Consider the following 26980-nt stretch of genomic DNA (forward strand, 5'->3'; position numbering starts at 1 on the left):
GAAAATTAAAAGAAAGCCTGCCAGACTGTACCACGAATGTACTACTGGGATGTTAATTCCTAGCTAGTTAGTTTAGTGAAAAATTCTGTAATATGTATCGTTTTCCAGCTTTATTAGCTTTACACTATTTGTTGAGTGGTAGGTTTGGTTTCAATTAAGTAGTAACTTGCTTTACATGCTCTTCCTAGGTGGTCTTGGAAGATCAGTTGTTTTATTAAATAGAAATGCTCTGAAAAAGACCTGGCTTGAAAATAATTTTAAAGTTTCTATTTAAAAAGGCAGTGTATTATTTTACAAGTTACACATTTTCTATTGAGAAAATTACAGCCCTTTACAGGTGATCTAATTAAAATTGTCCATGAATGTAATGGTGCATTGTCACTATATTTTGCCACCATATAAGAATTCATTCCTGCTTCTTGCTTTGCCCATTCCTTGAGATGAAAAAGAACCTTGTAGGGTACTCCTGAAAATGGGATGAAATGCTTTAGCTATTTTTTTTTAGCTGCAAAATTTTGCATAAAACAAAACCTTCATATTTTTTCACTGTCTAGATACTTTATTTAATTTATTTGCTCTTTCACAGATGATAGTAGTTACAGTCATAGATCAAAGAGTCTGTAAGTATATATAACCGTGGTCCTAATAAGGAAGCCAAACATGTCGCTCATGCATTCAGAAGGATTGGAAAGAACATATGATTGTTTTTTTCCTTATGATAAATGTTTGTACTACTTCCTTTACTATATTAATCACATACTTCATAACTTTCATAAATAATCTGCCTCATTCAGAAGTCTTTTTTAATTTTAATGTCTGTTTTAGAAATATTTAATGTATATTTTTAACTCTCCTCTGAAAGTCTGGAAGATGTCTGCAGTTAGAGATATCCTTGCTCTTCTGAGATGTTAGCTTTGGAGCCTGGATTTTTTTCTTCTTTTTTCCTTGAGGTGTAGTTCACATCCTCATATCATCCAGAATTTTCACATAAATCCCTTGTTATCATTGGAACATCTTTTTTTCTTGTCTTTCCTCTTTATCTTGCATATTACAATGAATTTTTTAGTTTGTGGTTCTGGCTTGTAGTTAGCAGTATGTGGGAGAGCAGCAGCACATAGACCAGAGGCTCTAAGGACATTTACGTCTTAAATTATTCATCCTGTGATGACAGAAGCAAGAACTCAGTTGCTGGGGCATTTCTTTCAGTTTTGTGGTTTTGTATGGTATGATACTGTCAATATTAGGAGATGAGAAATAATTTCATCTTTCAGCTTTTGCATGTATGTCTTTTTTTCTGTTCTTGTAATAAGAACGATAGCAATAGAAATGTATGATAAAAAAAAAGGAAAAGCCAGCAATAAATGCAAAATAAAAAAATAATATCAATAACTCTTCAACAGCTTGTCATCTGAAAATTACAATTCCCTGTCTTGTCCATAATACTTTCTTTGTGACTGGAAAGATGACAATGAAAAATATTTTTTGTTTCTGTTTTTAATATGAACTGGACTAAAAATGACATGATTCCATTCAAGTTTCAGTATTGACAGTGCAAAACAAATATATAACTTATTTAAAGCCATAATATAAGTGATAATGCAAAATGTAGCATGACTAATCCACTACTGGTTTAGGTTCACCACTTATTAAAACACTCTTTTCCATTGTCTTTCTTGCTGCCATTCTCCAGCTTGTTTCACATTAAGTTGTTAAAACTAATGTGACAGGTTAGGGTGAGGATGAAGACTGGTGAAATGAGTGGCCAGGGACAAGCAATGCCCAGGATGGACCACAGGCAGGTAATCTGCCAGTGTGAGGGTGTGCCCTGGAACTGCGCTATTGTAAGATATTTTACCATAGCACTACCTGAAGTCCTCATTGCAGTACTGACTGTGGGAAATAGTAAAGGTAAAAAGATTTCCAGAAAGCTGTAAAAGCAGGCCATAGAAAAAGAAAGAACAGAAAACTTAGAACTAACTGCAGTTGCAAAGTCTGAAAGTAGAAAAAGTTACAATAGTACAGCAAGCAAGGACATGAAACAACAGCTTGAGTTTTAGGCTTGGCTAAGATAGACCTTAAGGCTGCAGAAAAATATGCTTAGCAAGACAGTAGCAAGGTTTTAAGCTTAATAATGATGTATTGCGTATTTTTAGCAGAAGGCATACAAGCAAGTATTGTGCGAAGCAAGTGTACATGTGCTTTTAGTGATTGGCTGGAACAATTGTCTGTAAGCTTTAGCAGTATGCTATTGGCTAGAAAGTTTCTCAAATGCTCCGTAACAAAGAAATCTTTGACTGCTGCTGGAAAGACGTGAGCTATTGCCATCTTCCTATTGTGTCAACCATGTAATGAGGCTGATGCTGCAATAAAAGCTCAAGGAATGTATCCCAGCAGTTCCATTCTGTTCATGAAAAAACCTCCAAACACACTGATAACTGAACCTCCTGGCCACAAGTATCTTATAGACTGAAAAAAGGCCAGTGAGCAGAAAGGCTAAAGTCACACCAAAGAACACAGCACCTTGATCAGCACCATACACCAGTATAAAGGCAAATGCAAAGGCAGGATGAATTTAGACTTTGGACCCCCTAAACCTCTGCATCTATTCTGTATATTGCAAAAAGTCAAGGTGCTTTCCAGATCAAGCATGGTTTTCTCTATATTGCAGAAAGTCAAGGTGCTTTGCCAAATCAAGGCTATTTCCAAGTGAATAGATCACTGTTTTTCAACTTTCTGAGCAGTATTTAACCTCAAGTCTGGTTTTGTTATTTTTCAGGGTCTTCTTGGGGAATGGCTACCTCTCTTTGGATGTAATAAATACTTAGGAAAATTTAAGATTTATTTGGAAGATTTATGAATGTCTAGTAATTCTCAAACTACATTTCCATGTAGCAAAAAAACATACTCTAGACAATTTGCTTTTGAAAAATCCAGACAAAATTATTTCAACAGAATAGACAATACTAACTATATAAAAGTAATATTTTTTCCAAAATGGTCTAAAGGAAAGCAAATCTGATCATTGGGTAAGAAGTTTGTGTTTTAAAATCATAATATAATATTTTCTTTGAGTTTTTTAAACAATGACCAGTATCCATTGGTATTGATAGCTATAAAGTAGTGAGAATAATTTAGAGGTTAAAGATAGACAGAAAGAATATAGTCAGTACTACTATAAAATATTAGGTGATGATTGCAGTAATAATGATGTGTCACAATCTTCAAGTTTATAATGTGGAAAAAAGGAAAAAGTAAGGTTTAAAATTAAAAATAAATGTCAGTTCTACAGAACATGTTTAAAGGTACACTGTTTTCTCATGTTCAATACAAGATATATTGTTCACAGTAAAAGAAAGCAATAATTTCTTCCATTTCTATATTTTCCTTCCAAAATTCCTTTTCATGGGACTTTTAGATGGAAGAGCAAACGGGAATTCCTGATTCTTTAAAAAAATAATCTATCAACAACCTTGATGGGTCCTTTCCAACTTGGGATATTGTAGAAGTTTATGATTAAAAAATGACTCAAAAACTTTTGTCTAATTGAAAACTTGCAAAATAAAGAAAGGCAGAAGAAAGGCGTTCAATTTTTCCAGACTCAGATGACAATTGAAGCTTAAACCACAAAAATTACTGTCACATGAAATCTCACTTTCAGCAAGTACCTTGAAAATAGAGTTACTAAAAACAAAATGAAATAAATTTTAAAAAGATTTTTAATTCATGTCGTGTGAGCTGTGAGAAGACTAGCAAAAGCATTATTAAATATTAACGGGGCATGTATTATCTATGAGACTAGGGCTGCACAAAAAGTCTCCAAAACATAATTTATGCAACATTACATTTTTTATCTTTCTTAATTGTTAATAAGAAATTACATAATAACCAAAGAATTTTTTATAAACAGGTAAAAACCTGTTAGTTTATAGTCAAAAATTATAGAAATGGATGATAACTTTATAAGCCCAAATGTTCCTATTGGTGCCGCAATATGTCAGGAAAATGTGGCATGATGAAGAGTACCTCTAAAATATGAGATCCCTTTCATGTTAGCTGTGATACCAGAGCCTAGTGAAGAATTGTCCTCGAGAACTTTTTCTATTGCCACATGCTCACCAAAGGCATCAGGAGCAATGACATGTACTGATCTAATGACCTGACTAAGAAGCTTGGAGTGACTGTATTAGCAATGTGTTCTTTCAATACACCCAGGATCGTGTTCTAACACTCCCTGGTACAAATCCGTCTTGCACTCAGACTGATGTGGGGCCTGGGCAGCAGCACATGTAGCAAACTCACTAGCTTTAATTTGGCTTCCTAGATCACAGTGAAACTTTAAACCTTGGATTCTGAGCAGATATACTCCCAACAGTCGTAACCAGGATTATGCAGACACAGCTTTTGTTTTGTTAATTGAGGAATTATGGTATAGGTGTGTGTACACTTCCACTGTTAGGCTGGAAACAACTTATGGAGCTCTATATCCGCTCCCTGCCTCATTTGCCATGTAATTGCTAAGGCACTGACCTGCTTTAAAATCACATCTAGTTTAGATATAAAAATATGGTAGGCTTTATCTCCTAATTCAGCCAAATGATATTTGGGTATGCAAAACATTAATGTCTATTACATGAAGCAGCTGTTGAAGCTCAGCTGCTCTTCTCTGGTGTCACCCACTGCATCAGCTGCTTTCATACCTGGAGCAAGGAATGTTCAGCTTATAACTGAACACGTGCTGATTTTGTGCTGAACATGATTATTGCATTGACTATGTACTGAGCTTAGGATGACTGTACTTAGGTGTGTCTGACAGATATTATTGCTAGCTAAATCTCACTGCCTGTATGATAAACCACGTTAATTTTAGATTACACCTAAATGAGACCCTAAAGTAGGCAAAATCAGGATCTGGTTGCCTTTCTTTAAGTAAGAAACCACTTTATCAGATGAGAGAATAACTTTCAGCTATTTCTATATTATAAATACTTTCTCTAATTCACATTTTCTTTGCTGTTAAGGAGAAAGTTATGTGTTTGCTTATAAAACTGCTAACAGGTTTCAGAGAGTTTCAGAAGCCAACTCAAATATATTTTTTACATTAGAAAAAAATCAGGCACTTTCTAAAGCTATTAAAGAATTCTGTGACTCTATAGTTACCAAACATGCCCTGCATCAGGCTGAAGTCCATCTTCAAGACTGGTTGCTGAAGAGGGGGAGCAGTATCCTTGACTTTCTCGCAGACAGGGCAGGTGGAGGTCAGTTGGCTGATCTGCACAGTATGCAGCACCCACAGCGTGAATGCTCCCTGGATCTGCAATGAGCTACTTGGAAATCTGCTCAGGGCAATGAGGAAAAATGTGCCTGAGTGCCCTGCAGCCCACCTAAGGTCTGACCTTACTTTTGCCAAGAGAGGGAGGTTTTTTGTCATCAGTTTAAATGAGAGGAGGAGTGCTATAATGAGCTGGGCATTTGGCTCAGGATTAGCCTCAACTAAAATAGTGCAGTATATGCAAAGATCAAAAATGAGCATTTTTTAAAAAAATCAAGCAGTTCATCCTCCCACAAAACATTCAATTTATATGAATTTAAGATACATGTTTTTTATAATGAATGCCTTCACCATAACAGGAACTATGTTTATGAAAAAGGCTCATCAGCTGGTGGCTTAACAGTGCAAAGCATGAAAAGTTTTGCCTCCTTCTGCTTTTACTGACGTCCTTTACACTATAATTACAACAGCAAAACTGAAGATTCAAGTAGTATTAATTTTGTCTTCTGAGCAAAGAAGTAGACCTCCTCCTTCTAGTCCCATGAAAAACATGGATTTTTCAAAATTCATTAAATTGCCAGGGAACTGTTAAAGCATGCTTTCAGGGCATGAGTCAATACTTAGTACTCAATAAATATGTCTCATTTTGTTTTTAAATTATTGACACACATGTTAAGAAAAAAAGCATGTTGTTATGCTTTTTCAGGATAAGGATCTCACCTCCTTTTGTATCTTTGTTTATGTAACATCTGACATTGGGATTTTTAAGCACTGTAAAAAAAAACATACAAAGCATACAACTTATCAGCACTTGTACACAGAAGATTTACAGCACAGAAGATTAAACTGCAAAACAAAGCTTCTGCAAGCAATGTTTACCTTTTTATATTAACTATTATCAAGAAAATGCAATTTTTCATTGATATCAGGGTATTAAATTGTCCCAAATTCATTCACACCATAAAGTAAGAGTGTTCTGGCAATGGTTCTATTTTGATGAATGCACAATGCTTCTTTTTATTTCTTTTTTTTTTTTTTTTTCTGAGAGCAAAATAAGAATTGGAATATGAATCAAAAGCAGGGTGGGGGGTGGGGGGGAGGAAACGTTAAACTTTGCAAGTAAAGATTTATTGCTGCATTTTTATTTTAAGTCTTGCTGCAAACTTTATGATCTTTATAGGTTTTGATTTGTTTACAGACAGAGTCTCTAGCACTGGCACCCTGACATTTTTGTTTAATATAAACACTGTTTCTTGACATCTTCTGAAGAAAACACTGAAAATAAATAAAGACAGAAGATGCACATTTTTAAAAAGCCACTATTGAATATGTGTAAATGGACTTTCACAACGGCTGTTTCAACAAAAGGCTAAATGTGTTTGTTTGAATCCATGAAGCATTTTTCCTTCTCTCCCCTTAAGACACAACCTATTTCATGTAGTTCAGCTGAATAAATTTTATAATGGTATGAAACTGAGAAATGCCAGCATCAAAACTTTAATAAACACAGTTTTGAATCTTTGAAAATGAAACTGTCAACCATGGTTTAGCAAGCATATGGCACATTTTGGAAAGAAAAATATCAGAGTAACACAGAAATAGTTTAAAGTATAATTTTTCTCATGAAGCAGGATATTATTTATTGCTTGGGGTTTTTTTTCCTGTTTACTGCTAACTTTATTTCCCTCCTACCATAGATGATGGTCCTGAAGTGCATGGTTTTCTAAACTGTGGTATGGGATTGATTAGAACTGAAGTCTGACCTGCTGTGTGCCATTTCACAGCCTGACAAAGCCTTGCCATGATTGGTCCAGGCTTACTGTTACTTCTAAAATGAAAGATTTTTGGGGAGTTAGAAAGCCTGTCTCAGATTTTTAATTCTTATTTTGAGAGTAACCGTTATATTTCATGATGTTTGGATAGGTTTCATAACCTTTTTGGAATTAAGTTTCCTATTTCTGAGCAAAAGTTTCAATGAGTTTCCCTCTTAATTGGCAAAGGGAAGATGTAATGGGGGAAAAACAAGCATTTTGCTGTTTTGAAATAATTTTTTTTTTCCTGTAAATACCATGTGAGTAAAATTGCCCTTCATGATGGCTATTTGCTCTTAATAATAAGGTATTGCATACAGAAAATGTTGCAATATACATTATTAAATGCAAATCATTAGGACGCTACCCCCCATCTCTAAGGAACAATTTGAAGGGTTTTATGCTGAAGTTCCAAGGGCACCAATGCACAAAAAGTAGAAAATTTTATTTTGTCTTTAATCTGAAGAGAATTCATGGTACCTGAAAAGGAAAAGGGAAAAGAAAATTATAACCAACAATATGTTAAAGCACTAATAATACAAAACCAAAAAATATTTTCTCTCTTCAGTTTTCTCTGTAGTCTCCTGAGTGTCTCATAAGCTGCTACTTCACACCTGATTTCCTATCCTTGTGGTAAGGACCACCACCACCAACTGCCCTTAAATCAAATTATTCTGCTACTTTTTGGTCTTCTATTTGGCTTCCCTTCCACAAAATAGTCGATTGCATATGTCACTGCCAAAGTATGGCTAAAGTTTCACAGATCTGAAAACAGTTTAACTCTTAAAGTTTATAAATTTACAAACTTTATAATTGTAATTATAAAGCTTTACAATATAAAGTCTTTATATTGTAAGAAACACTAAAGTAGGGTTTTTTGGGTTTTTTAGTCAGATCTCCTCAATTCATTAACTATTCTAGGCTCTTAATGCCATAATTTTGGAAGTCATAAGTGATTTAAAGTGTTCTTAAATAGTAATGTCAGAAAGGTCTACTCCTACATGGGGTAAGTCGACCTTCCCTTTGTGAATAAGAGCTTAGAAAATCAGATTAATTATTCTAATGAAAACAATTAATATAATCATAATTTAGAAATGAACACTTGTATAAAGAAAAGGCAATTCAGTAAGATCTGGTGGGTAGTCATGATTGTGAGAAGATTTGGGCAAATAGACTAAGTATTAAGCAGACTGGGTAGCTGCATATCAGTGTAGTGTCTTCTGGTACCAACAGCAGAAGAATGAAATATTCATCAGGAAAAACACATAAAATCTCCATACTGCTGTTCATACATACATATATGTCCCTCTTTAATTGTCTTAATCAGCCTAAAACTAGACACAGCTTGCATTACTTCCAGTGGCTTAAGACTGTTTATGGCATTGTTTGAAAGACAGTTCCTACTACCTTTCGTGTTCTGATGCTGCTGATCTGCTACCTGTGGCTATGAACTTGTCTATTTCTGGCTGTACGTGGCTGTACCACTGCAGGGGGTCCTTGCCTAAACAGTCTATAGACTGGTGTTAAGCTAAAACAATTGCAACAGCATGACAATGTAATGAAACTGGGTCTGAAAATTATCTTTTGGGAAACTGAGTCAGCTAACATCAGTCATGGCTGTTTCCTTTTGAAAAGATCCCTAAATTTTTGCAGTTTCTGTAAGATCTTCTCTCAGTTCCTGCCACTGTGAAGGAATAATTCCAAATATCGGTTCCCAAAATTGCTTGTAAGCAATTCAAAGGGAAGAGAGCATCTCAATTAGTATGATGGGGAATAAAAGAGTTAAGACAAAATCCTGTACCTTGGATTCTCATTTTATCTCTGGAACTCTAATTTTCATGTATTCACCTCAGTACTTCAATGTCATCTTAGATGTTAAGTGGAGTATAAGTTTGTTCTAAGCCCAAAGCAAAAAACTCAAGCAGACAAAAATCACAGCAGACAGGACATGCAATGTAATGATATCAAGCAAAGCTCTCTCGAGACTTAAAGTCTAAATTACATTCAATTTTTCATTCCAGAGCTGAAGTAGTTCCTTAGAGAAGAGCATAAGGTTAGTGTTAGGTCTCTGAGGTCATGTAGCTATACTCTAAAATTATTTATTAACTCAAAGGGTGTATATGTGCAGATACACATTTCCATTCACCCTTCGTTAATTTTAGATACAGAACTTCACAGAGGTTGTCTGGAAAAAAACCAAAAGTACAAACTGAAGAAAGAGCAGCGTTTATATGACTCCCTTTACTGTTGGAGGAAAGATGGGGGTTTACATCATGATCTGAATGCCAGCAGAGAACAGCATCTGAAAGGCCTTCAGAGTGCTGGGTGCTCATCTCAAGGAGCCCCCTTTGCCACTTCATTAACAAATGGTAGAGGTAGATGAGATTTCAAATGCATAGCAACAGGCACACAGAGTTTTGGTTGCTTTTTTTTTTTTTTTCTGAGGAAGAAGGAAAAAAACAATACCTAAGCCATCCTCATTTCAAAAATGCAATAGATAACAGGTAACATTCATGGGCAAGATGTAGCTCTGGTGCTAAAAAAGGTCTAATGAAATATGCAACCTCTCCTGTAGAGAGTGACACTGGGCACACCAGGCACAGCAGGCAGGCAGTGGTCTGTAACCAGCTGCTGCTTCCTCTCCCCACTTCTGCAAACCCTGCCCTAGTTTCTTATCTGGCATGAGGCTTGTATAGCAGGCTGCTGCATGGTCACTTGTCAGCAGGATATGAAATTGTTTAATATGGGCATTACTGGGGAGTGGTCTCTAGTAATGTGGATTTGAAATGGTAAATCTATAAGTGATGATGCTAAGCTCAGACAATAATGTTGTAGTCACTAGACACAGCAGAATTGAAATGATCTTTGCACAGCAATATTGCTACATTCTGAAATTGAAGTTAATGAAACAGCATTCTGGGACTGTGAACTCTATCAACAATTTACAGGCAAATGCTTGTAGTAAAAGGCTTAAAAATGGTCTTTATTACACTTTCAGGTTGTTTCCTTTCATTTGTTACAGACACCTGCCTGCAATGCAGAAAGTATTCCCTCTCCTTTAAATTCTCTCCGAGAGATCAAAATGAACCTGGTGGAGAAGAGTTGCAACATTTCCAATGAAGTCTTCACAACAGCAAATGACATTATCATACTGATTGCACTGAAGGTGCTGATTGCACTGTAAACCAGCACAGACATTTTGCCCAAGAGCAAAAGTTTTTTACAGATATCATATGTAAGTTACAACCAGCCTGAAAGGACAACTGAAATAGTAGTGTTCTTTCAATTTTTTTTTTTTTGTAATCTTAAACAAATATAGTAGATTAGGTGATGAATCATAGAACCATCTATATGTTAATTTTTCACATATTGCATTATATATCATCCCATGAACGAGAGGCTTCTAATGCTGTAATGGTGACTGATGACTCTTGATCATCCTTGAAGTCAATGCTCCCCAAAGACCTTTATTAGGTAGCAGAAATGGATGTCCAAATCATGTGCTGCAACCCAATATAGTCTGAAAATCTACTATCACTTCAGTTATCAAAGCTCATCTAAACTGCAACAGAAAAAACTTAAAGATTGTTTTCTGCAGATAGTGCAGTATTTTCATGCTACACCTGGACATCCAATTTACTCTGTGTCTTTCAAGACACTTCTAGAACAAACTAGAAAACATAGCTTTCCATTTCATTGCTCTTGCTTCCTTTTAATCACTTATTTCTCTTTTTTCCTAAACTAGGTTTACTGTCCTAATTTCTTTAACACTTCCCTTGGCTTCTATTAAGTTATCTGAAAGGTTTATGTGCTTTCTTGCTAGACAATTTCTTCCCAGCTCCCATGGCTCTACTTTTAATAACACTGATACATTTCTCTGTGAATTTCTTGGTCTACATTTCTTCTGGGTCTTTGATTTTTTTCACAGCAAATGGTGACTTTTATGAAGCCTTGTTACCACTGCCACAAATTCACTGCAGAAGGCAGTCAGCCAAGGTGCTAAATATGATCTTAGAGTATTATAAGGTCTCCAGTGCCTTTGTTAATACTAGTATAAGTAATTAAGTCCTTTTGTACATTTTTACAATACCTGCTGAAGGTACAAAAGGCATTAAACATCAAATCTTTTTCCTAGTATCACATAATCTGTAGTATCACATAATCTGTTTTGTTAGGTTTTTTTTTTTTTCTGTAGACTTAAGATTTAGCCTACTACTTTTGCCATTCATTTGCTGTGTGGAGCTGTCTGATGTCTATTCCTTTCTTCATGTCTTGGTTAAATTGGTGATAAAAAGGCACGGAAAATATGGGCTATGCTTAATTGTAATGTCATGTTAGTATTTTCATGACATTATCTTCTAAAAAATATGCCACGTAACCAATCAATTTGGAATAGAAGAATAAACTGAACAAGACAAGAAAGACTGATATGATGGATTGTATTGATCCAATAGTGCAGTGTACCACAGTTCTGATAGACTGGAAATGCTCATGTTGTCGCTCCCATTAGATACCATAAACATGCCAAATTCTGTCTAGAAAGGAAATCAAAGAAAACAATAAATAGATAGCCCACATGACAAAATTACCAAATGATTCTGTCTTCATTTTGATACAGTGTATGACAATAGGCCACTTCTGCTGTAACACCAATTTATTTTTGAAATAGCATCAGACCATCATGCTGGAGCAAGCAACGTAAAGACAGTTATTGTCCAAAAAGGGATTCATCCTAGCAAAAACAGTGTGAGGATTGTTAAAGGAAATAATATTAAACACATTTTAGCAATCAGTCGCTACAGGAACTCTGCACCCACCTTGTGCTCATCACTGAGTGGTTTGTACTGATCATAATGTAGGTGTATTTTGAAAAGAGATTACAAGAAGATTAATAGTATGATGTTCTAATTTTCTTACAGAAAGTACTCTCTGTCATAAAGATTGTGCTGGAAGAAAGTATAATATTATTTATGAGAAAATTTGACAAACAGGCAATCTAGGTGAACAGAGTTGGCAAGGTGGCACTTGATAAGATTTAAATCTGTTGTGCTAAGGAAGCATCTGCCATGGAATGGCTCCCTCACAATGAGCTCTATTAATAACTTAGGTTTGCCAGTGGCATATGGTGTTACAAAAATATATTTGAATGTTCACTTAGTTGCATGCCAGACTGCCACAGAAATTAGACTTGATTAATGTTGCCAATGGGACTACTACAGATTTTCAAGTTGCCTCTAGTTATTTATCAGGTGCCCCATGTCAGTCTGTGCCTTCTATGAAAGCAAGACACTTACAATATGCTCACAGCTTTAGCACCCATCTCAGTGGTTGCATAGCTTAATAATTTTTTGGTGGCATTTTATTTAGTTTTATTTCAGGTTTGGTATTTTTTTGGGGCTGGGGGTTTTGTTTTGTGGGATAGTATACCCCAAAAATCACAGAAAAGCCTCATCATCAGGAGTAAACCCAAATGCTTCAAACATTGTTCTGCTCAAGTTTGGACTGTCAATTTATTAAGACAAGAGGCAATGGGCAGAAACTGATGCACAGGAAGATCTACCCGAACATGAGGAAGAACTTCTTTACTGTGCAGGTCACTGAGCACTGGAACAGTTTGCCCAGAGAGGATGTGGAGTCTCCTTCACTTGAGATATTCAAGTACCATCTGGACACAGTCCTGTGCAATGTGCTCTGGGATGACCCTGCCTGAGCAGGTAGGTTGGACCAGATGATCTGCTGTAGTCACTTCCAATTTCACACATTTTCTGATTCTCTGATTCCATAATATTACTGTGTAAAAAAAAACCCCAAAAACAAAAACAACAACAAAAAAAAAACCTATCACAATCATTTCAAAAAAAAAACCCAAAAACAAAAACAACAACAACAACAAAAAAACCTATCACAATCATTTTCCCACCCCATTATCAGGTGAATGAGGAGACCAGATCACTACTGAGATGCTGTTGACCCGTTAGAGAACAGATCTCAATGCTGATCAGCTCCACATAACAGATTTTGAAATGCAGTATGGCTCAGGTGATGCATTTCAGGTTTCCTGTCTGTCACAGCAGAGCACTTTTTTGAAAGCAGCTTGCAGAAGGCAGAGAGCTTAAGAGACCCTGAAATACATGAGTCACACTTTATCAGACCACTTCTACCATCCTCATAAATGATCTCAAATACAAAACTAGAAGGCCACTATACAAACCTAAATGAAAATTTCAGGGTTTGCCTAAAGCGAGAAAAAAAAGGTTTATGACTGCTTGATTCATGTCTTGTCAGGGAAATTCCTATACTGATCCTTCACAGATTACTGGTAATAATTGCCCCACCTGGGGTTTGCTGGCATTGAGGCACAAGTTCATGAGGACTGACTTCACATAGGATATTTTCTTTTTCTGGCATTAACCACCCTGGCTTTAAAATTTTTAACCACTGCCTTCAAATTGCTTTCTGGCATCATGTATGTTTAAGGGTGAAAAACAGAAGTCAGTTGACACTTAGAATCAAATTTAACCCTCCCCCCCCACCACCCCCCCAGCCCGGCCTTCAGTACAGGAGCTTTTAAAAGCAAAAATAACTTCCAGATCTGTTCTAACTTTTAATAATTTATTTAGAAAATAAAATATTCCCTTGCATGTCCTTTAAACAAATACTTCTTTTGTTATTTAAATTTTATGCAATTATTTACAATAAAGTATGCAGCAGTCGCAGCACCACAGGACAGTATGTAGGAAATCTTTCTGCCACTTCCTTGGGTAGTTTGACTGTCTAGGACATGACTGGCTGTAATTCAGGACCATTTGTCCTGTGAGTACTGGTGTGGTTTCTGTGAGAACAAGAGCAGCCTCCATATTCAGAAACTACACTGATATTTCATGGCATTGAGTCACATGGAAAGACCAGACAGAACACACAAATATGCACAAACAGAGATTCCGTATTCAAGGTCATGATTCTTCATGGCAGTATGCAACATTTCTCTCAACTGCAATTCCTTGGATTCCAAGCACCAAGGAGAGAGGCTCAGAAAAGCAACAGCTTTCAAAGACCATTTCTGTAATGGAATTAGCTCTCCAATTGCATTGGTACAGCTGAAGTATGCAAATTCATTTCATAGCTTTACTTGAAACTTGTAATGTCCAGCATTTAATGATTTGTTTTCTCTTGCACCAGGAGCAAATGAACTGGTGGTATGTAAGAAGCGTGAATGTGTCTGTTGACATCCCATCGATCTGGACACTGAGAGTATTTCTTTGTTTTTTCTGTCTTGTCTGCAAGGCAGTTGCTTTCTTTCAAGTATAAAAAGGTTCCTGTAAAAAGTTAACTTACACATTCATAATAAATATCCAAGGTTGTAGGCCTGTTCTGCCAACATTTTATTCCTCATTTTATTTTATTATTTTATTTTATTTCCTGACACTATATTAGCATAATGCCTCCCCCTACCCCAGAGCTTTTTTGGGCGGGGGTTGGACTACATACCTCCTGAGATCCCTTCCTCCCTGAGTTATCCTGTGGTTCAGTGACATGCTTTCTAACTCAGGGCTGCTGTCAGTGTTCCAATGCTTGACACACCATGGTTTTCTGAGCAAAGCATTGACTTTAAAACAGAGGGTATGTGTGACAGACATCTACAGAAAAAGAAAGAAACTGTGCTAGTAGAATGTGCTATCCATTTGCTGCAGAATTCACCAGTGACTTAACCAAATAAAAATTTCAAAACAGAATGTTGAGTAAAGTGTGCCTACTCACTTGTTCACGCTGCTATTTTTCTTAATTTAGTCTATTACAAATATAATTTCCTATGGCTTGAAGAATGACACCAATAAGGATATCTAAAACTATGTCTCACCAGTTTCACACATTATGTCTTAATACAGTGGATTGATAATTCTGCATGACACTTCCTAAAATATAGAATTTGTGTTGAATTCCTTCTGGCCTGGGGAACTTTTCCCCCCCTCTTTGTTCCATCTCTCTAGAGAGGTATTCATAACACTGAGATGAACTGATGTAAATTATAATTTTTCACCTCAGAAAATAGACTGTACAGTGCTTACTGTGCTTCTATAAGATTTACAAGTCTTCAACTCACTTCACAGCTACACCTGAAACTTAAATAAGTGACTTGTGTCCACTTTTGCTTGGTTTCCCATCTGTACTACTGATATAGTCTCAGTTTTGTGTCTTCCAAGACTGATGGGAACAGGAAGACGTGACAGTAAAGAAAACAATGTAAATACACAAGGAGGAAAAATGCAAAAAATGAATTTTTGTGCTGCCATCAGTGAGTGAAATCTGGTGTCAGCTGAAATGCCGACAGCAAATAATATAAGTGTTTTTATCATATTTGCAGATGATGAATATGCAGTTAATGATTTTTCTACAGCACCTACAACTTACTGGGCTAAGTGAGTAGGATGGTAAGCTTATTTAAAAAAAAGTATTAATACGACCTCCTTCATGAGGCGACATAAAAAGATTACTGTAGGAAATGCTGACACTTTTCCAGACACATGGAAAACAGTCAGTTAAAAAAATACTGCTGTTCCAAAACCAAGTTATCAGCAAGGACATTTTTTTTCCCTAAAACCTTGTTTGTGTTCTGTTATGAATCATTATTTCACATATGCATGTCTCTAGTTTAAAATGGCCATTTTCCTGGTGTGAATGATATAAGGAGTAACCATAAGCATGAAATTCCTTTTGATTAAATGAAACAGCAGAAGAAGTGCAACTAAATCTTTTCAGCTGAGACCAGTGCAACATCTGCTTTGTCTGCAAATTGTTTCCTTTAACAGTTTGTTTTAACGAGTTGAAGCTTCTTACTTCAATTACTGGGGGTTTATTGTTGTTTTAGCAGGGGGGAGGGTTGGTCTCTGATACTTTATCACTCAATGGTATCTTTTTTTAAAATTAACCTATATCTGTACACGCAGTACTTATATAGGTATTTATTAAACCAAACAGGTTTAAAACCAGCAGAAATTCTTTTATATTATTAGTGTGAATTCTTTTACCCATAGGTACATGTAAATAGCAATCCCCCTTGAGCCTCAAATACAGCTATGGAACAGATAACAACCAAAGAGGTGTCAGAATGAGCTCTCTTTTCAGTTCTTTTCTGTCTTGATCTATTTTGTTTTCCCTCTGAGGAAAAAAAATAACATAGAGAACAAAAAAGGGTTTTTCTCACTCTAAACTGCTTGCAAGTAGTTGCAGTAATATGACCAAAGAGCAGGGAAAGTACAAATTATGGATACTTTTAAGTTATGGACAGCTGTGGGTCACCAGAAAAGTAAAACTCAAGTGAATGACCACAGGGAAAAAAATTAATCATATCTGTCTTCAGTACAACCAAGGGAAGTGATCACTGCAAAGGATGCACTCCCCAAAATCACAGAAAGGGATTTACTTTTGGAGTGGTTCTAAATCCGTTCCCAGGTTCTCAATGACCGTTAGCAGTTGGATTGCCTTAAGAAGGAGCCTTCTGGTCTAGTTTCTGAGAGAAAACTTTTTCACATGGTCTGAAATGACTTGTGATATCAAGGAAAACAGTGCTAATCAAAGGCCAACTGGGAGATTCACTTGAAAATTACACTTGTGATCCTGACCTGAAATGCTGAATAGACAGACACATTGTCTTTCTAATTTTTTTAGTCCCACAGTTATGCTTGAAAGGATTATTTCTAATAAACTAATCATCCATTCTAGAAGTTTCTCTCCTGAAACATTTTGATGTCAGTCTCCTTTTTACATAGAAAAGTTTCCAAAAAAGAAACAGTAATATTTGGGGTTTTTTAAATTTTGAGAGTGTTCTCTTTGATACAGGATAATAGAATATACAACCTTTCAAATAAAGCCAGGGTAAAAATTTTCAAAAAAAGAATATTTAAGAGGTGAGCTTAAAGATGTTCAAGTAAGTATTTTGTCTACTGAAAGCATTGGTTACTCCAGTTTCAGTTAAAAAAAGTGGGAGTTTTGTATTTACCCTTTAACTTGTCAAAAGAATATGCATTGTGGCTCTGTGTCAATAAAGACAGTATGAACCACTTTTCTTTTCCAGTGCAGCTTCCTGGGGATTTTTTTCCCTAAAATGTTGTTTAAACTTAGAGAAGCAGTCAAGTCGGGAAAAATGTAGGGAACTTTTTTGTTGTTTTTTGTGAATGTTATGTGTTTGATTAGTTGGTTAGTTTTGGTGAGTATTATTTTTTTGTTAGATATACTACGTCTTGGGAAATTATAAGATATATGAAAGAAATTATAAAATGGTTTGAGTTGGAAGGGACCATAAAGATCACCTAGTTGCAAGCCCCTTGCCTTGGGAGTGCTGCCTTGTACTTGAACACTTTCAGGGAAGGGGCACCCAAAACTTCTCTATGAAACCTGTGCCAGTGCCTCAGCATTTTCAGAGTAAAGAATTTCTTACATAAACCTACACTTTTACAGTTTTCTTGTATGACCCTCATTCTATCACTGTATGCTCTTGGAAGAAGTCCCTCTCCAGCTCTGTTGCCAACCCCTTCCAGGTACTGGAAGGTTAATATAAAGATCTCCCTGGAGCCTTCTGTTCTCCAGACTGAACAGACCCAGCTCTCTCAGTCTGTCTTCATCGGAGAAGAGCTCCTTCCCTCTGATCATCTTGGTGACCATTCTTTGAACTCTCTCCAACAGGTCCATGTCCTTCTTATGTGGCGGCTCCAGAGCTGGATGCAGCACTCCATGTGGGGTGTCACAAGAGCAGAGGGGCAGAATTACCTCCTTTTCCCTGCTGGCCACTCTGCTTTTGATGCAGCCCAGGATATATTTGCCTCTGTGGGTAAGTGCACATTGCTGGGACATACTGAACTTCCCATCCACCACCACCACCAAGTCCTGCTCCTTCAGGGTACTCAGCCCAGCCTACATTTGTCCTTGTATCTTGTTGTATGTTGTCTTAACAGGTATACTTTCCAGTCCTTGGCTAGGGAGGTGATTGTCAATTATAACCACTGTAAAATAACTTGGCTACAAACTACTTGGCTACAACAGATCATATAATAAGAAAAGGAAGACTAATTTGTTACTTGAAGGCTTCTCTCTGATGCATTATATTAATTGCACTTCTAGTCAAGGGTAGTTCTCTATTTCACTAGCAACACGATTACAGTGCAACTGAAGATGAACACATGTCAATTGTTAGGTTATTTGAGTGGGTTAAATCACCTACTAAGAATAGGTAAATTAGCTGGCAAATTTGGTCTGTTCTCAATTATTAATGCACTCAAAGCTGACTGAGATTGTGTATAAACTAACACAACAGGAATGGGGGGTTCAGGGGACCAGAAAAGCCTCATTCTGACTCAAGTGTTTGTGACATGGATTCACTTTTACTTGCACCTTTCTGAGGTAATGAAACTTAATGATTTCCAGCAAACTGCTGGACAGAAACTAAAAAACTATTTCCATCTCAAGTTTTTCAATGCATTTGTTTATTTTAAGATGAAGTGATCATTTTCTTCCCTCTGGCTTCTTCTTTATGTGGTATTTTATTGCTGCTGGAAAATGCAGAATATATCAGAGAGCTCACAGGGATAGTTCTGCCAGAGATGAAACTGGAATTAACTCCAGAACAGCTTATACCTAATGCAGTGGCATCATATTTAGAAATCAGGTATCGGTTTCAGTTTAAAGAAACAAATTGGACTACAAATTTTCCCATGATGTTGTTCAGTCAAGTGTATAATTTGATTTTTTACATTCATTATACCATATGGTTAGAAGTGTCGCATATGGTTGGAAGTGTCAGCCAAAAGTCAAATGGCCATTCTTCCCCTACCTCATATCCCAGTTGTCCTGATATTTTAATAATTTTCTAGACTCCTGCTGTGACGTTGGAATATTTCTACTTGGATTTTCATATGCATATATACATATTTATGTGCAAAATATAATTTAATAAACTGTTAACACACAGATTCAGAATGTGGCTTTGAAGTAAGGAACAAACCTGCATTTTTCATATCTGTACCAGGAGCTGTCAGTGTTTATTTTAGTCTAATTTATTCAATAAACTATGGCTTACAAATACTTTTAACATTGAGCAGATGAAGCCTTAAAATTAATTGTATGGATTATTTAAAGATAATCCTTATGTATTGTCATTGTCCTGAATATTATTACAGACTCAGATCCTCAAGGTATTGTATTCAATATATATGTATTATCCTGTCTAAGATGTTATGCATCATCTGTGTGATATAGTCCTTAGTAGAAAGCAGATGATCACTGTTACTAGTTAGAGTAAATACTTTCAGTATTTTTTAGGGTGTTCTGTTGTCTAGTTATTATTAGAATGCTTAGAAATTGTGACAAACTCAATCCATGACATCTTTAAAAATTTAAACTACAACTCCCTTAAGTCAGGGTGTATTTTGTATATTGAATAAAAGAGGAATTTGCCACAATATTTTCAGAATTCTTCATCAGTCTGCATCAACTTTTTGGCTGCATGCAAAGTAAGACTCTAAATGAGCTGTTACATTTGGCTGTTAAAATTGCTGTGAAAGCCTTCTTTTAGTATATCATGTTCATAAATTATGTTGTTTATGAACACGACAAGAAATGGAGTCTTTTATTCAAAACTTGCTTCTTGCGTTCTCACAGGAAAGATTTTCAGATTATGAATAAAGAAAATAGACTGTATGCTTAGAAAAAGAAGGAGTGACAAAGGCTTGAAAAATGTGAAAACATTGCTAAACATAGCATATAATATTTTCCCATCTTCTCTATGAAAAAAATGCCATCTTTCCATCTTTTACTTCTATGTGACAGCATGTTTACAAAAGTGTTAACGTAATTTTCAAGTTGTCCAAATCTATCTTGTGCACTAGTTTACATAAGGCAAAAACTGATTTTATTTTTGTCCTGGGGTGTTTCACCTGCTGGTTTTCTTTTTTCTTTTTTTTTTTTTTTTTTTTTTTAACGGTATGTGTTGAAATGCCATGGTATTTTCTTAGAGGGTTCATTATTACTCAACTAAGGACAAACGCTATAGAAACTAAACTTGCATAATTACCATTAAATTCTAATAGGTTATTTACATTGGCTTTCTCTTTTGCATAATTTGCTATTAATTGGTGTTATTTTTCTATATAAAGCTCTACCTAAGCTAATTTAGCCTATGAGAGCCTTAGGTCATCCTGGATTCAGACTTTTTGTGAAAAATGTTCACTATGAAATTTGGTACAACCTCAGTCTGTTACCGCTTGTTTTTTGAATGAGCCAAGAGCAGGCCAAGTGAAATATAAAATTCAGTGTAAAATGGTAAAGTATTTATATATATATATATGTTTTGGGGTTTGGTTTTTTAAATTTTCTTTTGTGCTCCTCCACATCATTAGATTCCTAACCCATAAGGTAGGAAGAGCCCATTCCTGGTGTAGTGTGGACTGACTGGTGATTCTGCTCTCTCCAGTTCTCCTTCCCTCTCTGGAGAAACATTATTCAGTGTGAAAAGTGATGTGTTTTTTGTTTTTTTTTTTTTTTTGGCTAAGTCGGAATATCAGCTCAGCCTCATCCTCTTACATAGCTCAGCCACAGTGTAGTTTCTTTAAAATTGTCTTTCTACCCAGTGTATTGAGTCCCTGTGAAATTTCCAGCTACTGTGTCTTCATCACCACAATGCCAACGCATGAGCTGACTGAACACTGTGATCATCACTTCCCTCACAAGGAGTGACAAGTCAGATCTCTCACTTGTCGTGTTTTCCTTGATACAGCGGAGACCATCTGAAGAGTATTCTTTTTTTAGCAATACTCAGGTGACAAGCTATATTTTTAGCTGTTGACCTTTTGTCAACAGATCAAACAAAATGTCTCTGGGAAATCATCCAGCTACAGACAGCTGTGGGTATAGAAAAAAAAAAAAATATGGAGATGATTTCCAGGGGAAGAGAGAATGGTGGTTTATCAGCCTCTTCAGCAGACTCACTAGGACATTGCCCAAAGACTGAACTATTTCCTGCTGACAACAGAGGTACATAGCCTGTGTGCACACAGAATCAAAAGTTTTTTCTCATAGAGGAACCTTCAGGCTATAGACATAATCTGTTCAGGGTGACATGCAGATATCATACAAGGTACAGCTCTTGTATTTCCTGTGGTCTATGCAAGCATTTACATTGGTGCAAAACTAATAGGGATAGTGTAGTTTGGGGGGCTTTTTCGTTGCTTACAAATTCTTTGTCCTTGTTTGCAGACCTAGTGCAAAGGTCTGCAACAGAAAAATGCCAGACTGGAGGACATTTCTTTGGGAAGCCTGGAGGAGGTACTAAGAAGGAAGGGTTTTTTTGCTGTCAACTTCATGGAAGGTATCCATATATTACAGGTAAAAGTAAGAGGTTTTCTATTCTCACAGCAAAAAGGAAGCCACAAGGTGACATTAGCACAGCACTAAAGCTGATGGATTTGGCTGCTCCGGAGGCTTTGCTTGTCTTCTATTTTTTAGCATCTTTTCAACTAAAAGCCCAGGTAAAATGTCAGTTAGAAGTGCATGCAACGAACAAAACATGAATGGTCTTCATTGTACCTAGTTCGCTTGCTACAGACTCTTGTATTCATTCTAATAGACTTTTACATATAAGATAAAATAGCAAAAGAGCCACTGCCTTATTGCAATGAGAACTTGATTTCATTATAACATGAAGTCTGACTTGAGGACAAGAAGTATGCTGCTTGTAGACAGAAAAATTGAAACAAAAATAAAATTGCGAAAAATTTGATTTTGCGTAGAACTACAAACATCTGTGCTGCTGAGAACAGTGCTTTCTGAAGGGACATGAAATCAATACCTGTGGGCACTGCCAGTTGCCAGCTCTGTGCCTGGGTCTCCTGTCTGTCTCTACCCTGCTCCCACCTTGTGCCTCTTCGGCAGCTTGAGGAGAAAGAGCAGCCTCTGCCCAGCATTGGCAGGGGGAAGCCTAGTCCAAAAAAGACAACACAGAAAGCAATTACAAATACGTAAATAAAGGCTTGTTCTGTGAAAAAGGTGTCCTAGAAAAGGGTGAGTACAGAAATTTTTCTCATCAGGGGTTTTATCTTTTCATTTAAACAATGGCAAGACGACATAGACACCACCAGGATACCCAGTAATGAGTAAGACCACTGGTAAATGCTATGTGGCCTTACTGAATTTTGATAGGAATCATGTCAATATCAAGCTAGCTGGCTTCTGTCCTGTGACAATTATGCATTTTTCTTATGCCAAGTCTGTCTTATATTGTAAATATACCAGGTCATAGTTTCAAATAACTCTGTGAAATTTTGGCGTTTCTCTCCTGCAGCGTGCTTTGTTATTTGTGCTCCCATATTGCTAACAAAGCAAAAAGCTTGGTGACAGCTTTGAAGCCTCTCATTTGTCTTGAGACTTTTTCAAGTAATTTTCATTCTCTTTTAAAAGGGCCACATATATATAGTTGCTTTTCCATAAAGATAAATTCTCAATTTTCATCTTTTTCATTATGCCTATTTTATTTTTACGATGTCATTTTTGTTGTAACGAAGCAGACTTTGTTTGGGGAAAGAAACCAAAACCACCACTGCCAAAAACCCCAACCCAACCCTTCTTGCTTTTACCAGCCATAAATTTGCTTCACTGTACGTGAGGGAAAGCAGATACAAAAGTACTTCATAGATGAAATAATATGTTTGTCCACTTCACCTATATCAGAATGGAGAAACTCAAAAAAAAAAAAAAAAAATACATGGGGTTTCAGTTTTATTGCTCCCCATTTGATTTTGTCTCTAAGTTTTTCATAATTAATTCTACTTCCTTGCTTTAATGAAGGTAATTCTTCAGAAATTCTGCAACTGAAATCTTGCATTGAAAATCTAAATAGCTCCATTACATAAACAGGGATGTCAATAAAAGTTTACTAAAAATATATTAGCAATTAAAAATCCAATTCAGCAAAACATCTAATTACACACTCACTTTAAGCATGTGTTTAATCTATAAATCCCTGTGGAATTAAAGCAGAAGTTTTAAAGTTAAGAAATTGTCAGCTCTCGGGATCGGTTATGGGTCAAGCTGAGAGGGGATTTCTGTTGCTTGATTTGGTTTTGAGGCTTCGCTTAACCAGAGTCAGATTGAGATAAGATGCAGATGATGCACTCTTAGATGATTTCATCAGTGTGATGCAGGATAATTATCTCAATGGAATTGTTCATTAAATACATCCATAACAGGATGTATTTTTTTATTCTAAAAAAATCACTGGTATTATTCAAAAGTATTCAAAAGTACCTTTCAGACTCTGCTTTCCAAAAAAAAAAAAAAAAAAAATTAAGGTGCAAAATTTCTTAACATTAAAAAGCAAACAAAAAACCAAAAAAGCCTACACATTGAACACCCGGCTCTATCACACACCCATCTCTCTGACTACTATAAGAGATTTTTATCCCAAGTGGTGCCTAGTAATAATTTCTTGTATTTTCCTGTTTAAAAATAATCATTCCCATTCTTAGCATTTGAAAAAGATAAGTGTATGCTTCTCTATCTAATCAGTGTAAGATAGGAACAGAAGAATAATTACATGGCAGAACGAAACAGTTGAGAACTGGCAGTGGGTTTCTTCATGTAGTAGTAGACTAATGAAAATTTCGGAATATAATATGACATATCACCGTGTGATGATTAGGGATAGCTTCATAATCAGTTAGAAAGACAGAAAGGAGATGCCTGTCCACTGAAAAAAATATCTTTCAAATCAGGCCGTAATCTCTCTGGGGAAAGGTAGACAAGTTTTCTCAAATTAATACATAGAAGGAGTAGGTCCAACAAGGTTCTCATTTGGTTATTATTTGCAAAACTTTGTCATATGTTTCTCTAGACAAATAATCAGTGAAGCCAGCAAGTAGCCAGGAAACACTACAAATACCTTTAACACAGCACTAGACAGTGAGCTCAGAGACCGGAGCTCCTAAATGGCAGTGCCCTCATTGCTTTCACATTAGATGTGTGCTATGTTATCTTCTACATAAACCACCTACACTATATTTCTCATGCAGACAGAGCCGAATACAAGTAATGATTACAAATGGTTGTATCAGCCTTACCTTCTCTTCATTACTCCAGAATGATTTTCACCAGTCAGGCCTGATGACTGAAAAGTAAGTCAAATGTGCTTTCTAAAGAGCAGATATCTAACTTAAAGGTGAATTCTAATCTGACTAGAATCTTTGCAAGGCAGCAAAACTCCTGAGGGACAAAAAAGCAAGCTAAATGAAAACTTCACTACATATGAACGAGTAGTATTAGAACTGCAGTTACTACTATTTAACAATAATTATATATATTAGTCCACCACAGATTCCCAGTTTTCTCGCTGGAAGCTGGAATATCACAAATAAAATGCTGTATTCTGGTTCTTGTGTAGGGCTTCTGTTTCAGAGGAAGCCATTTATATCATAGTGGAGGTTCAGACCTTCAATCTGAGAAAAAAAGACAGAACAGTGGACATTTAAATTAATAAAGAAATCCAAATTTCATTCTCAGAAAAAGAGAAAACACTATAACTTTAGATATTGGTGTACCCTTATAAAAATATATACAAATATAAGATACACAGAAAGCATGGACAGGAATAATCAATATATGCTAATAAATTCAAATTCATTATTTTTTGGGGTAGTCCTAGTAAAAAATGTTGAATAACAACATCCTATCTCAGATGTCCTTTCCTTCCTTTAAAGCTGCATTGCAAAATTAATCAAGCATTTGAGAACTGTTATAATGAACAGAACTGTAGTTTTTCACCAAAGCTTGCGAGTTGGGTTTCAAGTTAACATTAGGCTGATACCCTCTGTCTCCAGTCAGAAATGGGGTCCTGACAAAGAGACCATCTCCTCTTAGAACACAGTCATTTGAAAACACAGAAAAGGATGCAATGTTTTAGATAATTTTGGAACACTTACTTGATTTTAACCTCTGACATGTTGCTCTTGCACCTTGAATTGTTCTCAGTACTACAAATACAGTATAAAGCTCTACATACACAGTCTTCACCCTTGGGAACTAATTTTCATTTTTTAAAAAAATATATGATAGCTCCTTATTTTTATCAAATTCTTCACTATTTACATGGACCTTTATTGCAACCCATTTTACTTTGTTTAGGTCTTATATAGTATATTATATATATACTTTGATTAGGTTTTATATAGTATATTCAAATGGATATATAGTATATTCAAACAAAGAGTGGCAAGGAGTCAGATCAGAATCATTATCTTTCAACATCTTATCTGGAATTCCATAATGTATAAACTGCTGTTGACAATCTGTTTTTGCTGCACTGTTCCTTTTCAATATCTTGTCTGTAGCACAGTTCACTTACTGTAACCTTCCATACAAGTTCAAATTCCATTCACACCTAACTGAAATAACATACATAGCCCTGCTGGGAAATGATACACTTCAAGTTGACTGATATGCCATTACTGGAAACAAACTTTTTTTTTTTTTTTTTTTTTTTTTTTTTTTTTTTTTTTTTTTGACTAGAAAATCAGCTGTAGGGCTCTCTCATTCAAAACAATTTCAAAACTTCCTGAATCCAAACAAAAAAGCTTTAGATAAAAATGCTTAAAATTACTGGAGACTAACACTGACAAAGATCTAAGCCACTGTCATTGAAAGCTCTTTTATAAAGGTGAAAGTTATTAGTAAATACATATTTCAAGAGAGACAAAGTGTTTATGGCTTTAGGATATGCCAGAAATCTGCATAAATTTTGAAAAATTAAAAGAAGTGTCTACTAAAATATCAGAAGGACAAAATTAATAATATTGATACACTGGAGAGGCAGAAACATGTTTTGCACCTGTTAAGGAATTTCTGGTTTTAGACAAGCATATCCATGTAAGAAGCCCTTTTTCACAAAGCTTCAGCCAGAAACTTCTGAACGGGTGCTGGAAGTTGTGAGAAGCTGGCAGCTGGGCAGACTGGATTAGAAATGCGAATTCATAGCTTTTTTTTCCCTATTACCTTTCAAGCTTTCTATGCATCTTAAACCTCTCCTTGGGCTGAGCGTCTGATTGTTAGGACATCCCCGGGGTGCCCCCACCTCAAAACGAACCGCAACAGTTACTGATTTAATTTGTGTAAAGTTAGTCTAAATGTAGATAATTGAAACTCTGCAAAACCTGATTTCTCACTCTGTAATGCATTTTAGTTGTAAAACTGCATTTTTCCAGGCCTATTCTAGAGAATAGATAACAAGCAAGTAAAAGACATACTTCAATGTTCCTCTTTGTCTGATCATTCAAATATTAAATAGTGCCTATTTCTACTTATAAAAAATGGCAGTTTTACATATTATTAGAGGGTTTAGGGGTAGCAGAGTTTATTCATTCCAGCATACAATTTCCTTTTTAATAAACAAACTACTACATAATTTAAAAGAGCTGGGGAAATGTGACTTTATTATTAGTCAAACAATTTCAGAAAATACTATACATAACTGTAGTATGTAGATGCAAAAAGTGGAAAATATATGGTAATTTTCTGATAAAGATTATTTTAAGACTGGATCCTTTTTTTTTTTTTTTTCCTAATCTAGAAATAATAGGGACAATTTAGACCAAGCTTTGATGTTCAGAAGAGTCAATATCTTAGCTGTTAAGACAGCTGATAGCTTAATGCCTTTGGCTTATTATCTTTAATTTCAGAAATACTCATCTTCTCACTGTGTAATGAGATTTCCCCCTCCATTAAAAATAGCCCAAACTAGCCTGTCTGTTAATCCAAAGATAAATCCTTAGGTGAATAACACATGACACAGAAAGTTCTGTAGTGTGATGTGTATCAAAAATCACTTCAGGAAAAGTTTCAGACAGAAAATGAGAGCTCGTGAGCT

The sequence above is a fragment of the Pyrgilauda ruficollis genome, unplaced genomic scaffold (genome assembly GCF_017590135.1).
Source record: "Pyrgilauda ruficollis isolate IOZ18807 unplaced genomic scaffold, ASM1759013v1 scaffold29, whole genome shotgun sequence".
Taxonomy (NCBI): domain Eukaryota; kingdom Metazoa; phylum Chordata; class Aves; order Passeriformes; family Passeridae; genus Pyrgilauda; species Pyrgilauda ruficollis.